This window comes from Schistocerca nitens, unplaced genomic scaffold, assembly GCF_023898315.1.
Source record: "Schistocerca nitens isolate TAMUIC-IGC-003100 unplaced genomic scaffold, iqSchNite1.1 HiC_scaffold_373, whole genome shotgun sequence".
Taxonomy (NCBI): domain Eukaryota; kingdom Metazoa; phylum Arthropoda; class Insecta; order Orthoptera; family Acrididae; genus Schistocerca; species Schistocerca nitens.
In genome coordinates, this window is record NW_026045907.1 from 1,766,798 (window position 1) to 1,780,330 (window position 13,533).

Genomic DNA, 13,533 nt, shown 5'->3' on the forward strand with positions numbered 1-13,533 from the left:
TAATGACGATGGAACACACAAATTGCGTCGCGATTCAATACATCGTCCTCCAGCCGACTTGTCTCCAAGGGTCTATTGCTGCCTCGGGCACCTTTTGGTCGTTCTCCTATGAGTCTAGTTTCTCGAATCCGATGCAAAACTGACAGTTAATTGTAACGTTCAGAGCCTCTTAATGACGATGGAACACACAAATTGCATCGCGATTCAATACATCGTCCTACAGCCGACTTGTCTCCAAGGGTCTAGTGCTGCCTCGGGCACCATATGCTCGTTCTCCTGTGAGTCTAGATTTTCGAATCCGACGCAAAACTGAGAGTGAATTGTAACGTTCAGAGCCTCTTGATGACGATGGAACACACAAATTGCGTCGCGATTCAATACATCGTCCTCCAGCCGACTTGTCTCCAAGGGTCTATTGCTGCCTCGGGCACCTTATGGTCGTTCTCCTGTGAGTCTAGATTTTCGAATCCGACGCAAAACTGACAGTTAATTGTAACGTTCAGAGCCTCTTAATGACGATGGAACACACAAATTGCGTCGCGATTCAATACATCGTCCTCCAGCCGACTTGTCTCCAATGGTCTATTGCTGCCTCGGGCACCTTATGGTCGTTCTCCTGTGAGTCTAGATTTTCGAATCCGACGTAACCTGACAGTGAATTGTAACGTTCAGAGCCTGTTAATGACGATGGGACACACAAATTGCGTCGCGACTCAATACATCGTCCTCCAGCCGACTTGTCTCCAAGGGTCTAGTGCTGCCTCGGGCACCTTTTGGTCGTTCTCCTGTGAGTCTAGATTTTCGAATCCGACGCAAAACTGACAATTAATTGTAACGTTCAGAGCCTGTTAATGACGATGGAACACACTAATTGCGTTGCGATTCAATACATCGTCCTCCAGCCGACATGTCTCGAAGGGTCTATTGCTGCCTCGGGCACCTTATGGTAGTTCATCGGTGAGTCTAGATTTTCGAATCTGACGCAAAACTGACAGTTAATTGTAAGGTTCAGAGCCTCTTGATGACGATGGAACACACAAATTGCGTCGCGATTCAATACATCGTCCTACAGCCGACTTGTCTCCAAGGGTCTATTGCTGCCTCGGGCACCTTATGGTCGTTCATCTGTGAGTCTAGATTTTCGAATCCGGCGCAAAACTGACAGTTAATTGTAACGTTCAGAGCCTCTTAATGACGATGGAACACACAAATTGCGTCGCGATTGAATACATCGTCCTCCAGCCGACTGTCTCCAAGGGTCTATTGCTGCCTCGGGCACCTTATGGTCGTTCTCCTGTGAGTCTTGTTTTTCGAATGCGATGCAAAACTGACAGTTAATTGTAACGTTCAGAGCCTGTTAATGACGATGGGACACACAAATTGCGTCGCGACTCAATACATCGTCCTACAGCCGACTTGTCTCCAAGGGTCTAGTGCTGCCTCGGGCACCATATGCTCGTTCTCCTGTGAGTCTAGATTTTCGAATCCGACGCAAAACTGAGAGTGAATTGTAACGTTCAGAGCCTCTTGATGACGATGGAACACACAAATTGCGTCGCGATTCAATACATCGTCCTCCAGCCGACTTGTCTCGAAGGGTCTATTGGTGCCTCTGGCACCTTATGGTCGTCAACCTGTGAGTCTAGATTTTCGAATCCGACGCAAAACTGACAGTTAATTCTAACATTCAGAGCCTCTTAATGACGATGCAACACACAAATTGCGTCGCGATTCAATACATCGTCCTCCAGCCGACTTGTCTCCAAGGGTCTATTGCTGCCTCGGGCACCTTATGGTCGTTCTCCTGTGAGTCTAGATTTTCGAATCCGACGCAAAACTGACAGTGAATTGTAACGTTCAGAGCCTGTTAATGACGATGGGACACACAAATTGCGTCGCGACTCAATACATCGTCCTCCAGCCGACTTGTCTCCAAGGGTCTAGTGCTGCCTCGGGCACCTTATGGTCGTTCTCCTGTGAGTCTAGATTTTCGAATCCGACGCAAAACTGACAGTTAATTGTAACGTTCAGAGCCTGATACTGACGATGGAACACACAAATTGCGTCGCGATTCAATACATCGTCCTCCAACCGACATGTCTCCAAGGTAGTATTGCTGCTCCTGGCACCTCTTGGTCGTTCCCCTATGAGTCTAGATTTTAGAATCCGACGCAAAACTGACAATTAATTGTAACGTTCAGAGCCTCTTAATGACGATGGAACACACAAATTGCGTCGCGATTCAATACATCGTCCTCCAGCCGACTTGTCTCGAAGGGTCTATTGCTGCCTCGGGCACCTTATGGTCGTTCTCCTGTGAGTCTAGTTTTTCGAATACGACGCAAAACTGACAATTAATTGTAACGTTCAGAGCCTGTTAATGACGATGGAACACACAAATTGCGTTGCGATTCAATACATCGTCCTCCAGCCGACTTGTCTCGAAGGGTCTATTGCTGCCTCGGGCACCTTATGGTCGTTCATCGGTGAGTCTAGATTTTCGAATCCGACGCAAAACTGACAGTTAATTGTAAGGTTCAGAGCCTCTTGATGACGATGGAACACACAAATTGCGTCGCGATTCAATACATCGTCCTACAGCCGACTTGTCTCCAAGGGTCTATTGCTGCCTCGGGCACCTTATGGTCGTTCATCTGTGAGTCTAGATTTTCGAATCCGGCGCAAAACTGACAGTTAATTGTAACGTTCAGAGCCTCTTAATGACGATGGAACACACAAATTGCGTCGCGATTCAATACATCGTCCTCCAGCCGACTGTCTCCAAGGGTCTATTGCTGCCTCGGGCACCTTATGGTCGTTCTCCTGTGAGTCTAGTTTTTCGAATGCGATGCAAAACTGACAGTTAATTGTAACGTTCAGAGCCTGTTAATGACGATGGGACACACAAATTGCGTCGCGACTCAATACATCGTCCTACAGCCGACTTGTCTCCAAGGGTCTAGTGCTGCCTCGGGCACCATATGCTCGTTCTCCTGTGAGTCTAGATTTTCGAATCCGACGCAAAACTGAGAGTGAATTGTAACGTTCAGAGCCTCTTGATGACGATGGAACACACAAATTGCGTCGCGATTCAATACATCGTCCTCCAGCCGACTTGTCTCGAAGGGTCTATTGGTGCCTCTGGCACCTTATGGTCGTCATCCTGTGAGTCTAGATTTTCGAATCCGACGCAAAACTGACAGTTAATTCTAACATTCAGAGCCTCTTAAAGACGATGGAACACACAAATTGCGTCGCGATTCAATACATCGTCCTCCAGCCGACTTGTTTCCAAGGGTCTATTGCTGCCTCGGGCACCTTATGGTCGTTCTCCTGTGAGTCTAGATTTTCGAATCCGACGCAAAACTGACAGTGAATTGTAACGTTCAGAGCCTGTTAATGACGATGGGACACACAAATTGCGTCGCGACTCAATACATCGTCCTCCAGCCGACTTGTCTCCAAGGGTCTAGTGCTGCCTCGGGCACCTTATGGTCGTTCTCCTGTGAGTCTAGATTTTCGAATCCGACGCAAAACTGACAGTTAATTGTAACGTTCAGAGCCTGATACTGACGATGGAACACACAAATTGCGTCGCGATTCAATACATCGTCCTCCAACCGACATGTCTCCAAGGTAGTATTGCTGCTCCTGGCACCTCTTGGTCGTTCCCCTATGAGTCTAGATTTTAGAATCCGACGCAAAACTGACAATTAATTGTAACGTTCAGAGCCTCTTAATGACGATGGAACACACAAATTGCGTCGCGATTCAATACATCGTCCTCCAGCCGACTTGTCTCGAAGGGTCTATTGCTGCCTCGGGCACCTTATGGTCGTTCTCCTGTGAGTCTAGTTTTTCGAATACGACGCAAAACTGACAATTAATTGTAACGTTCAGAGCCTGTTAATGACGATGGAACACACAAATTGCGTTGCGATTCAATACATCGTCCTCCAGCCGACTTGTCTCGAAGGGTCTATTGCTGCCTCGGGCACCTTATGGTCGTTCATCGGTGAGTCTAGATTTTCGAATCCGACGCAAAACTGACAGTTAATTGTAAGGTTCAGAGCCTCTTGATGACGATGGAACACACAAATTGCGTCGCGATTCAATACATCGTCCTACAGCCGACTTGTCTCCAAGGGTCTATTGCTGCCTCGGGCACCTTATGGTCGTTCATCTGTGAGTCTAGATTTTCGAATCCGGCGCAAAACTGACAGTTAATTGTAACGTTCAGAGCCTCTTAATGACGATGGAACACACAAATTGCGTCGCGATTCAATACATCGTCCTCCAGCCGACTGTCTCCAAGGGTCTATTGCTGCCTCGGGCACCTTATGGTCGTTCTCCTGTGAGTCTAGTTTTTCGAATGCGATGCAAAACTGACAGTTAATTGTAACGTTCAGAGCCTGTTAATGACGATGGGACACACAAATTGCGTCGCGACTCAATACATCGTCCTACAGCCGACTTGTCTCCAAGGGTCTAGTGCTGCCTCGGGCACCATATGCTCGTTCTCCTGTGAGTCTAGATTTTCGAATCCGACGCAAAACTGAGAGTGAATTGTAACGTTCAGAGCCTCTTGATGACGATGGAACACACAAATTGCGTCGCGATTCAATACATCGTCCTCCAGCCGACTTGTCTCGAAGGGTCTATTGGTGCCTCTGGCACCTTATGGTCGTCATCCTGTGAGTCTAGATTTTCGAATCCGACGCAAAACTGACAGTTAATTCTAACATTCAGAGCCTCTTAATGACGATGGAACACACAAATTGCGTCGCGATTCAATACATCGTCCTCCAGCCGACTTGTTTCCAAGGGTCTATTGCTGCCTCGGGCACCTTATGGTCGTTCTCCTGTGAGTCTAGATTTTCGAATCCGACGCAAAACTGACAGTGAATTGTAACGTTCAGAGCCTGTTAATGACGATGGGACACACAAATTGCGTCGCGACTCAATACATCGTCCTCCAGCCGACTTGTCTCCAAGGGTCTAGTGCTGCCTCGGGCACCTTATGGTCGTTCTCCTGTGAGTCTAGATTTTCGAATCCGACGCAAAACTGACAGTTAATTGTAACGTTCAGAGCCTGATACTGACGATGGAACACACAAATTGCGTCGCGATTCAATACATCGTCCTCCAACCGACATGTCTCCAAGGTAGTATTGCTGCTCCTGGCACCTCTTGGTCGTTCCCCTATGAGTCTAGATTTTAGAATCCGACGCAAAACTGACAATTAATTGTAACGTTCAGAGCCTCTTAATGACGATGGAACACACAAATTGCGTCGCGATTCAATACATCGTCCTCCAGCCGACTTGTCTCGAAGGGTCTATTGCTGCCTCGGGCACCTTATGGTCGTTCTCCTGTGAGTCTAGTTTTTCGAATACGACGCAAAACTGACAATTAATTGTAACGTTCAGAGCCTGTTAATGACGATGGAACACACAAATTGCGTTGCGATTCAATACATCGTCCTCCAGCCGACTTGTCTCGAAGGGTCTATTGCTGCCTCGGGCACCTTATGGTCGTTCATCGGTGAGTCTAGATTTTCGAATCCGACGCAAAACTGACAGTTAATTGTAAGGTTCAGAGCCTCTTGATGACGATGGAACACACAAATTGCGTCGCGATTCAATACATCGTCCTACAGCCGACTTGTCTCCAAGGGTCTATTGCTGCCTCGGGCACCTTATGGTCGTTCATCTGTGAGTCTAGATTTTCGAATCCGGCGCAAAACTGACAGTTAATTGTAACGTTCAGAGCCTCTTAATGACGATGGAACACACAAATTGCGTCGCGATTCAATACATCGTCCTCCAGCCGACTGTCTCCAAGGGTCTATTGCTGCCTCGGGCACCTTATGGTCGTTCTCCTGTGAGTCTAGTTTTTCGAATGCGATGCAAAACTGACAGTTAATTGTAACGTTCAGAGCCTGTTAATGACGATGGGACACACAAATTGCGTCGCGACTCAATACATCGTCCTACAGCCGACTTGTCTCCAAGGGTCTAGTGCTGCCTCGGGCACCATATGCTCGTTCTCCTGTGAGTCTAGATTTTCGAATCCGACGCAAAACTGAGAGTGAATTGTAACGTTCAGAGCCTCTTGATGACGATGGAACACACAAATTGCGTCGCGATTCAATACATCGTCCTCCAGCCGACTTGTCTCGAAGGGTCTATTGGTGCCTCTGGCACCTTATGGTCGTCATCCTGTGAGTCTAGATTTTCGAATCCGACGCAAAACTGACAGTTAATTCTAACATTCAGAGCCTCTTAATGACGATGGAACACACAAATTGCGTCGCGATTCAATACATCGTCCTCCAGCCGACTTGTTTCCAAGGGTCTATTGCTGCCTCGGGCACCTTATGGTCGTTCTCCTGTGAGTCTAGATTTTCGAATCCGACGCAAAACTGACAGTGAATTGTAACGTTCAGAGCCTGTTAATGACGATGGGACACACAAATTGCGTCGCGACTCAATACATCGTCCTCCAGCCGACTTGTCTCCAAGGGTCTAGTGCTGCCTCGGGCACCTTATGGTCGTTCTCCTGTGAGTCTAGATTTTCGAATCCGACGCAAAACTGACAGTTAATTGTAACGTTCAGAGCCTGATACTGACGATGGAACACACAAATTGCGTCGCGATTCAATACATCGTCCTCCAACCGACATGTCTCCAAGGTAGTATTGCTGCTCCTGGCACCTCTTGGTCGTTCCCCTATGAGTCTAGATTTTAGAATCCGACGCAAAACTGACAATTAATTGTAACGTTCAGAGCCTCTTAATGACGATGGAACACACAAATTGCGTCGCGATTCAATACATCGTCCTCCAGCCGACTTGTCTCGAAGGGTCTATTGCTGCCTCGGGCACCTTATGGTCGTTCTCCTGTGAGTCTAGTTTTTCGAATACGACGCAAAACTGACAATTAATTGTAACGTTCAGAGCCTGTTAATGACGATGGAACACACAAATTGCGTTGCGATTCAATACATCGTCCTCCAGCCGACTTGTCTCGAAGGGTCTATTGCTGCCTCGGGCACCTTATGGTCGTTCATCGGTGAGTCTAGATTTTCGAATCCGACGCAAAACTGACAGTTAATTGTAAGGTTCAGAGCCTCTTGATGACGATGGAACACACAAATTGCGTCGCGATTCAATACATCGTCCTACGGCCGACTTGTCTCCAAGGGTCTATTGCTGCCTCGGGCACCTTATGGTCGTTCATCTGTGAGTCTAGATTTTCGAATCCGGCGCAAAACTGACAGTTAATTGTAACGTTCAGAGCCTCTTAATGACGATGGAACACACAAATTGCGTCGCGATTCAATACATCGTCCTACAGCCGACTGTCTCCAGGGGTCTATTGCTGCCTCGGGCACCTTATGGTCGTTCTCCTGTGAGTCTAGTTTTTCGAATGCGATGCAAAACTGACAGTTAATTGTAACGTTCAGAGCCTGTTAATGACGATGGGACACACAAATTGCGTCGCGACTCAATACATCGTCCTACAGCCGACTTGTCTCCAAGGGTCTAGTGCTGCCTCGGGCACCATATGCTCGTTCTCCTGTGAGTCTAGATTTTCGAATCCGAAGCAAAACTGAGAGTGAATTGTAACGTTCAGAGCCTCTTGATGACGATGGAACACACAAATTGCGTCGCGATTCAATACATCGTCCTCCAGCCGACTTGTCTCGAAGGGTCTATTGGTGCCTCTGGCACCTTATGGTCGTCATCCTGTGAGTCTAGATTTTCGAATCCGACGCAAAACTCACAGTTAATTCTAACATTCAGAGCCTCTTAATGACGATGGAACACACAAATTGCGTCGCGATTCAATACATCGTCCTCCAGCCGACTTGTCTCCAAGGGTCTATTGCTGCCTCGGGCACCTTATGGTCGTTCTCCTGTGAGTCTAGATTTTCGAATCCGACGCAAAACTGACAGTGAATTGTAACGTTCAGAGCCTGTTAATGACGATGGGACACACAAATTGCGTCGCGACTCAATACATCGTCCTCCAGCCGACTTGTCTCCAAGGGTCTAGTGCTGCCTCGGGCACCTTATGGTCGTTCTCCTGTGAGTCTAGATTTTCGAATCCGACGCAAAACTGACAGTTAATTGTAACGTTCAGAGCCTGATACTGACGATGGAACACACAAATTGCGTCGCGATTCAATACATCGTCCTCCAACCGACATGTCTCCAAGGTAGTATTGCTGCTCCTGGAACCTCTTGGTCGTTCCCCTATGAGTCTAGATTTTAGAATCCGAAGCAAAACTGACAATTAATTGTAACGTTCAGAGCCTCTTAATGACGATGGAACACACAAATTGCGTCGCGATTCAATACATCGTCCTACAGCCGACTTGTCTGCAAGGGTCTAGCGCTGCCTCGGGCACCATATGCTCGTTCTCCTGTGAGTCTAGATTTTCGAATCCGACGCAAAACTGACAGTGAATTGTAACGTTCAGAGCCCCTTGATGACGATGGAACACACAAATTGCGTCGCGATTCAATACATCGTCCCACAGCCGACCTGTCTCCAAGGGTCTCTTGCTGCCACGGGCACCTTATGGTCGTTCTCCTGTGAGTCTAGTTTTCAGAATACGACGCAAAACTGACAGTTAATTGTAACGTTCAGAGCCTGTTAATGACAATGGGACACACAAATTGCGTCGCGACTCAATAAATCGTCCTCCAGCCGACTTGTCTCGAAGGGTCTATTGGTGCCTCGGGCACCTTATGGTCGTTCTCCTGTGAGTCTAGATTTTCGAATCCGACGCAAAACTGACAGTTAATTGTAACGTTCAGAGCCTGATACTGACGATGGAACACACAAATTGCGTCGCGATTCAATACATCGTCCTCCAGCCGACATGTCTCCAAGGTAGTATTGCTGCTCCTGGCACCTCTTGGTCGTTCTCCTATGAGTCTAGATTTTCGAATCCGACGCAAAACTGACAATTAATTGTAACGTTCAGAGCCTCTTAATGACGATGGAACACACAAATTGCGTCGCGATTCAATACATCGTCCTCCAGCCGACTTGTCTCCAAGGGTCTATTGCTGCCTCGGGCACCTTATGGTCGTTCTCCTGTGAGTCTAGTTTTTCGAATACGACGCAAAACTGACAATTAATTGTAACGTTCAGAGCCTGTTAATGACGATGGAACACACAAATTGCGTCGCGATTCAATACATCGTCCTCCAGCCGACTTGTCTCCAAGGGTCTATTGCTGCCTCGGGCACCTTATGGTCGTTCTCCTGTGAGTCTAGATTTTCGAATCCGACGCAAAACTGACAGTGAATTGTAACGTTCAGAGCCTCTTAATGACGATGGAACACACAAATTGCGTCGCGATTCAATACATCGTCCTCCAGCCGACTTGTCTCCAAGGGTCTATTGCTGCCTAGGGCACCTTATGGTCGTTCTCCTGTGAGCCTAGTTTTTCGAATGCGATGAAAAAGTGACAGTTAATTGTAACGTTCAGAGCCTCTTAATGACGATGGAACACACAAATTGCGTCGCGATTCAATACATCGTCCTCCAGCCGACTTGTCTCCAAGGGTCTATTGCTGCCTCGGGCACCTTTTGGTCGTTCTCCTATGAGTCTAGTTTCTCGAATCCGACGCAAAACTGACAGTTAATTGTAACATTCAGAGCCTCTTAATGACGATGGAACACACAAATTGCGTCGCGATTCAATACATCGTCCTACAGCCGCCTTGTCTCCAAGGGTCTAGTGCTGCCTCGGGCACCATATGCTCGTTCTCCTGTGAGTCTAGATTTTCGAATCCGACGCAAAACTGAGAGTGAATTGTAACGTTCAGAGCCTCTTGATGACGATGGAGCACACAAATTGCGTCGCGATTCAATACATCGTCCTCCAGCCGACTTGTCTCCAAGGGTCTATTGCTGCCTCGGGCACCTTATGGTCGTTCTCCTGTGAGTCTAGATTTTCGAATCCGACGCAAAACTGACAGTTAATTGTAACGTTCAGAGCCTCTTAATGACGATGGAACACACAAATTGCGTCGCGATTCAATACATCGTCCTCCAGCCGACTTGTCTCCAATGGTCTATTGCTGCCTCGGGCACCTTATGGTCGTTCTCCTGTGAGTCTAGATTTTCGAATCCGACGTAACCTGACAGTGAATTGTAACGTTCAGAGCCTGTTAATGACGATGGGACACACAAATTGCGTCGCGACTCAATACATCGTCCTCCAGCCGACTTGTCTCCAAGGGTCTAGTGCTGCCTCGGGCACCTTATGGTCGTTCTCCTGTGAGTCTAGATTTTCGAATCCGACGCAAAACTGACAGTTAATTGTAACGTTCAGAGCCTCTTAATGACGATGGAACACACAAATTGCGTCGCGATTCAATACATCGTCCTACAGCCGACTTGTCTGCAAGGGTCTAGTGCTCCCTCGGGCACCATATGCTCGTTCTCCTGTGAGTCTAGATTTTCGAATCCGACGCTAAACTGACAATTAATTGTAACGTTCAGAGCCTGTTAATGACGATGGAACACACAAATTGCGTTGCGATTCAATACATCGTCCTCCAGCCGACTTGTCTCGAAGGGTCTATTGCTGCCTCGGGCACCTTATGGTCGTTCATCGGTGAGTCTAGATTTTCGAATCCGACGCAAAACTGACAGTTAATTGTAAGGTTCAGAGCCTCTTGATGACGATGGAACACACAAATTGCGTCGCGATTCAATACATCGTCCTACAGCCGACTTGTCTCCAAGGGTCTATTGCTGCCTCGGGCACCTTATGGTCGTTCATCTGTGAGTCTAGATTTTCGAATCCGGCGCAAAACTGACAGTTAATTGTAACGTTCAGAGCCTCTTAATGACGATGGAACACACAAATTGCGTCGCGATTCAATACATCGTCCTCCAGCCGACTGTCTCCAAGGGTCTATTGCTGCCTCGGGCACCTTATGGTCGTTCTCCTGTGAGTCTAGTTTTTCGAATGCGATGCAAAACTGACAGTTAATTGTAACGTTCAGAGCCTGTTAATGACGATGGGACACACAAATTGCGTCGCGACTCAATACATCGTCCTACAGCCGACTTGTCTCCAAGGGTCTAGTGCTGCCTCGGGCACCATATGCTCGTTCTCCTGTGAGTCTAGATTTTCGAATCCGACGCAAAACTGAGAGTGAATTGTAACGTTCAGAGCCTCTTGATGACGATGGAACACACAAATTGCGTCGCGATTCAATACATCGTCCTCCAGCCGACTTGTCTCGAAGGGTCTATTGGTGCCTCTGGCACCTTATGGTCGTCATCCTGTGAGTCTAGATTTTCGAATCCGACGCAAAACTGACAGTTAATTGAAACATTCAGAGCCTCTTAATGACGATGGAACACACAAATTGCGTCGCGATTCAATACATCGTCCTCCAGCCGACTTGTCTCCAAGGGTCTATTGCTGCCTCGGGCACCTTATGGTCGTTCTCCTGTGAGTCTAGATTTTCGAATCCGACGCAAAACTGACAGTGAATTGTAACGTTCAGAGCCTGTTAATGACGATGGGACACACAAATTGCGTCGCGACTCAATACATCGTCCTCCAGCCGACTTGTCTCCAAGGGTCTAGTGCTGCCTCGGGCACCTTATGGTCGTTCTCCTGTGAGTCTAGATTTTCGAATCCGACGCAAAACTGACAGTTAATTGTAACGTTCAGAGCCTGATACTGACGATGGAACACACAAATTGCGTCGCGATTCAATACATCGTCCTCCAACCGACATGTCTCCAAGGTAGTATTGCTGCTCCTGGCACCTCTTGGTCGTTCCCCTATGAGTCTAGATTTTAGAATCCGACGCAAAACTGACAATTAATTGTAACGTTCAAAGCCTCTTAATGACGATGGAACACACAAATTGCGTCGCGATTCAATACATCGTCCTCCAGCCGACTTGTCTCGAAGGGTCTATTGCTGCCTCGGGCACCTTATGGTCGTTCTCCTGTGAGTCTAGTTTTTCGAATACGACGCAAAACTGACAATTAATTGTAACGTTCAGAGCCTGTTAATGACGATGGAACACACAAATTGCGTTGCGATTCAATACATCGTCCTCCAGCCGACTTGTCTCGAAGGGTCTATTGCTGCCTCGGGCACCTTATGGTCGTTCATCGGTGAGTCTAGATTTTCGAATCCGACGCAAAACTGACAGTTAATTGTAAGGTTCAGAGCCTCTTGATGACGATGGAACACACAAATTGCGTCGCGATTCAATACATCGTCCTACAGCCGACTTGTCTCCAAGGGTCTATTGCTGCCTCGGGCACCTTATGGTCGTTCATCTGTGAGTCTAGATTTTCGAATCCGGCGCAAAACTGACAGTTAATTGTAACGTTCAGAGCCTCTTAATGACGATGGAACACACAAATTGCGTCGCGATTGAATACATCGTCCTCCAGCCGACTGTCTCCAAGGGTCTATTGCTGCCTCGGGCACCTTATGGTCGTTCTCCTGTGAGTCTAGTTTTTCGAATGCGATGCAAAACTGACAGTTAATTGTAACGTTCAGAGCTTGTTAATGACGATGGGACACACAAATTGCGTCGCGACTCAATACATCGTCCTACAGCCGACTTGTCTCCAAGGGTCTAGTGCTGCCTCGGGCACCATATGCTCGTTCTCCTGTGAGTCTAGATTTTCGAATCCGACGCAAAAATGAGAGTGAATTGTAACGTTCAGAGCCTCTTGATGACGATGGAACACACAAATTGCGTCGCGATTCAATACATCGTCCTCCAGCCGACTTGTCTCGAAGGGTCTATTGGTGCCTCTGGCACCTTATGGTCGTCATCCTGTGAGTCTAGATTTTCGAATCCGACGCAAAACTGACAGTTAATTGAAACATTCAGAGCCTCTTAATGACGATGGAACACACAAATTGCGTCGCGATTCAATACATCGTCCTCCAGCCGACTTGTCTCCAAGGGTCTATTGCTGCCTCGGGCACCTTATGGTCGTTCTCCTGTGAGTCTAGATTTTCGAATCCGACGTAACCTGACAGTGAATTGTAACGTTCAGAGCCTGTTAATGACGATGGGACACACAAATTGCGTCGCGACTCAATACATCGTCCTCCAGCCGACTTGTCTCCAAGGGTCTAGTGCTGCCTCGGGCACCTTATGGTCGTTCTCCTGTGAGTCTAGATTTTCGAATCCGACGCAAAACTGACAGTTAATTGTAACGTTCAGAGCCTCTTAATGACGATGGAACACACAAATTGCGTCGCGATTCAATACATCGTCCTACAGCCGACTTGTCTGCAAGGGTCTAATGCTGCCTCGGGCACCATATGCTCGTTCTCCTGTGAGTCTAGATTTTCGAATCCGACGCAAAACTGACAATTAATTGTAACGTTCAGAGCCTGTTAATGACGATGGAACACACAAATTGCGTTGCGATTCAATACATCGTCCTCCAGCCGACTTGTCTCGAAGGGTCTATTGCTGCCTCGGGCACCTTATGGTCGTTCATCGGTGAG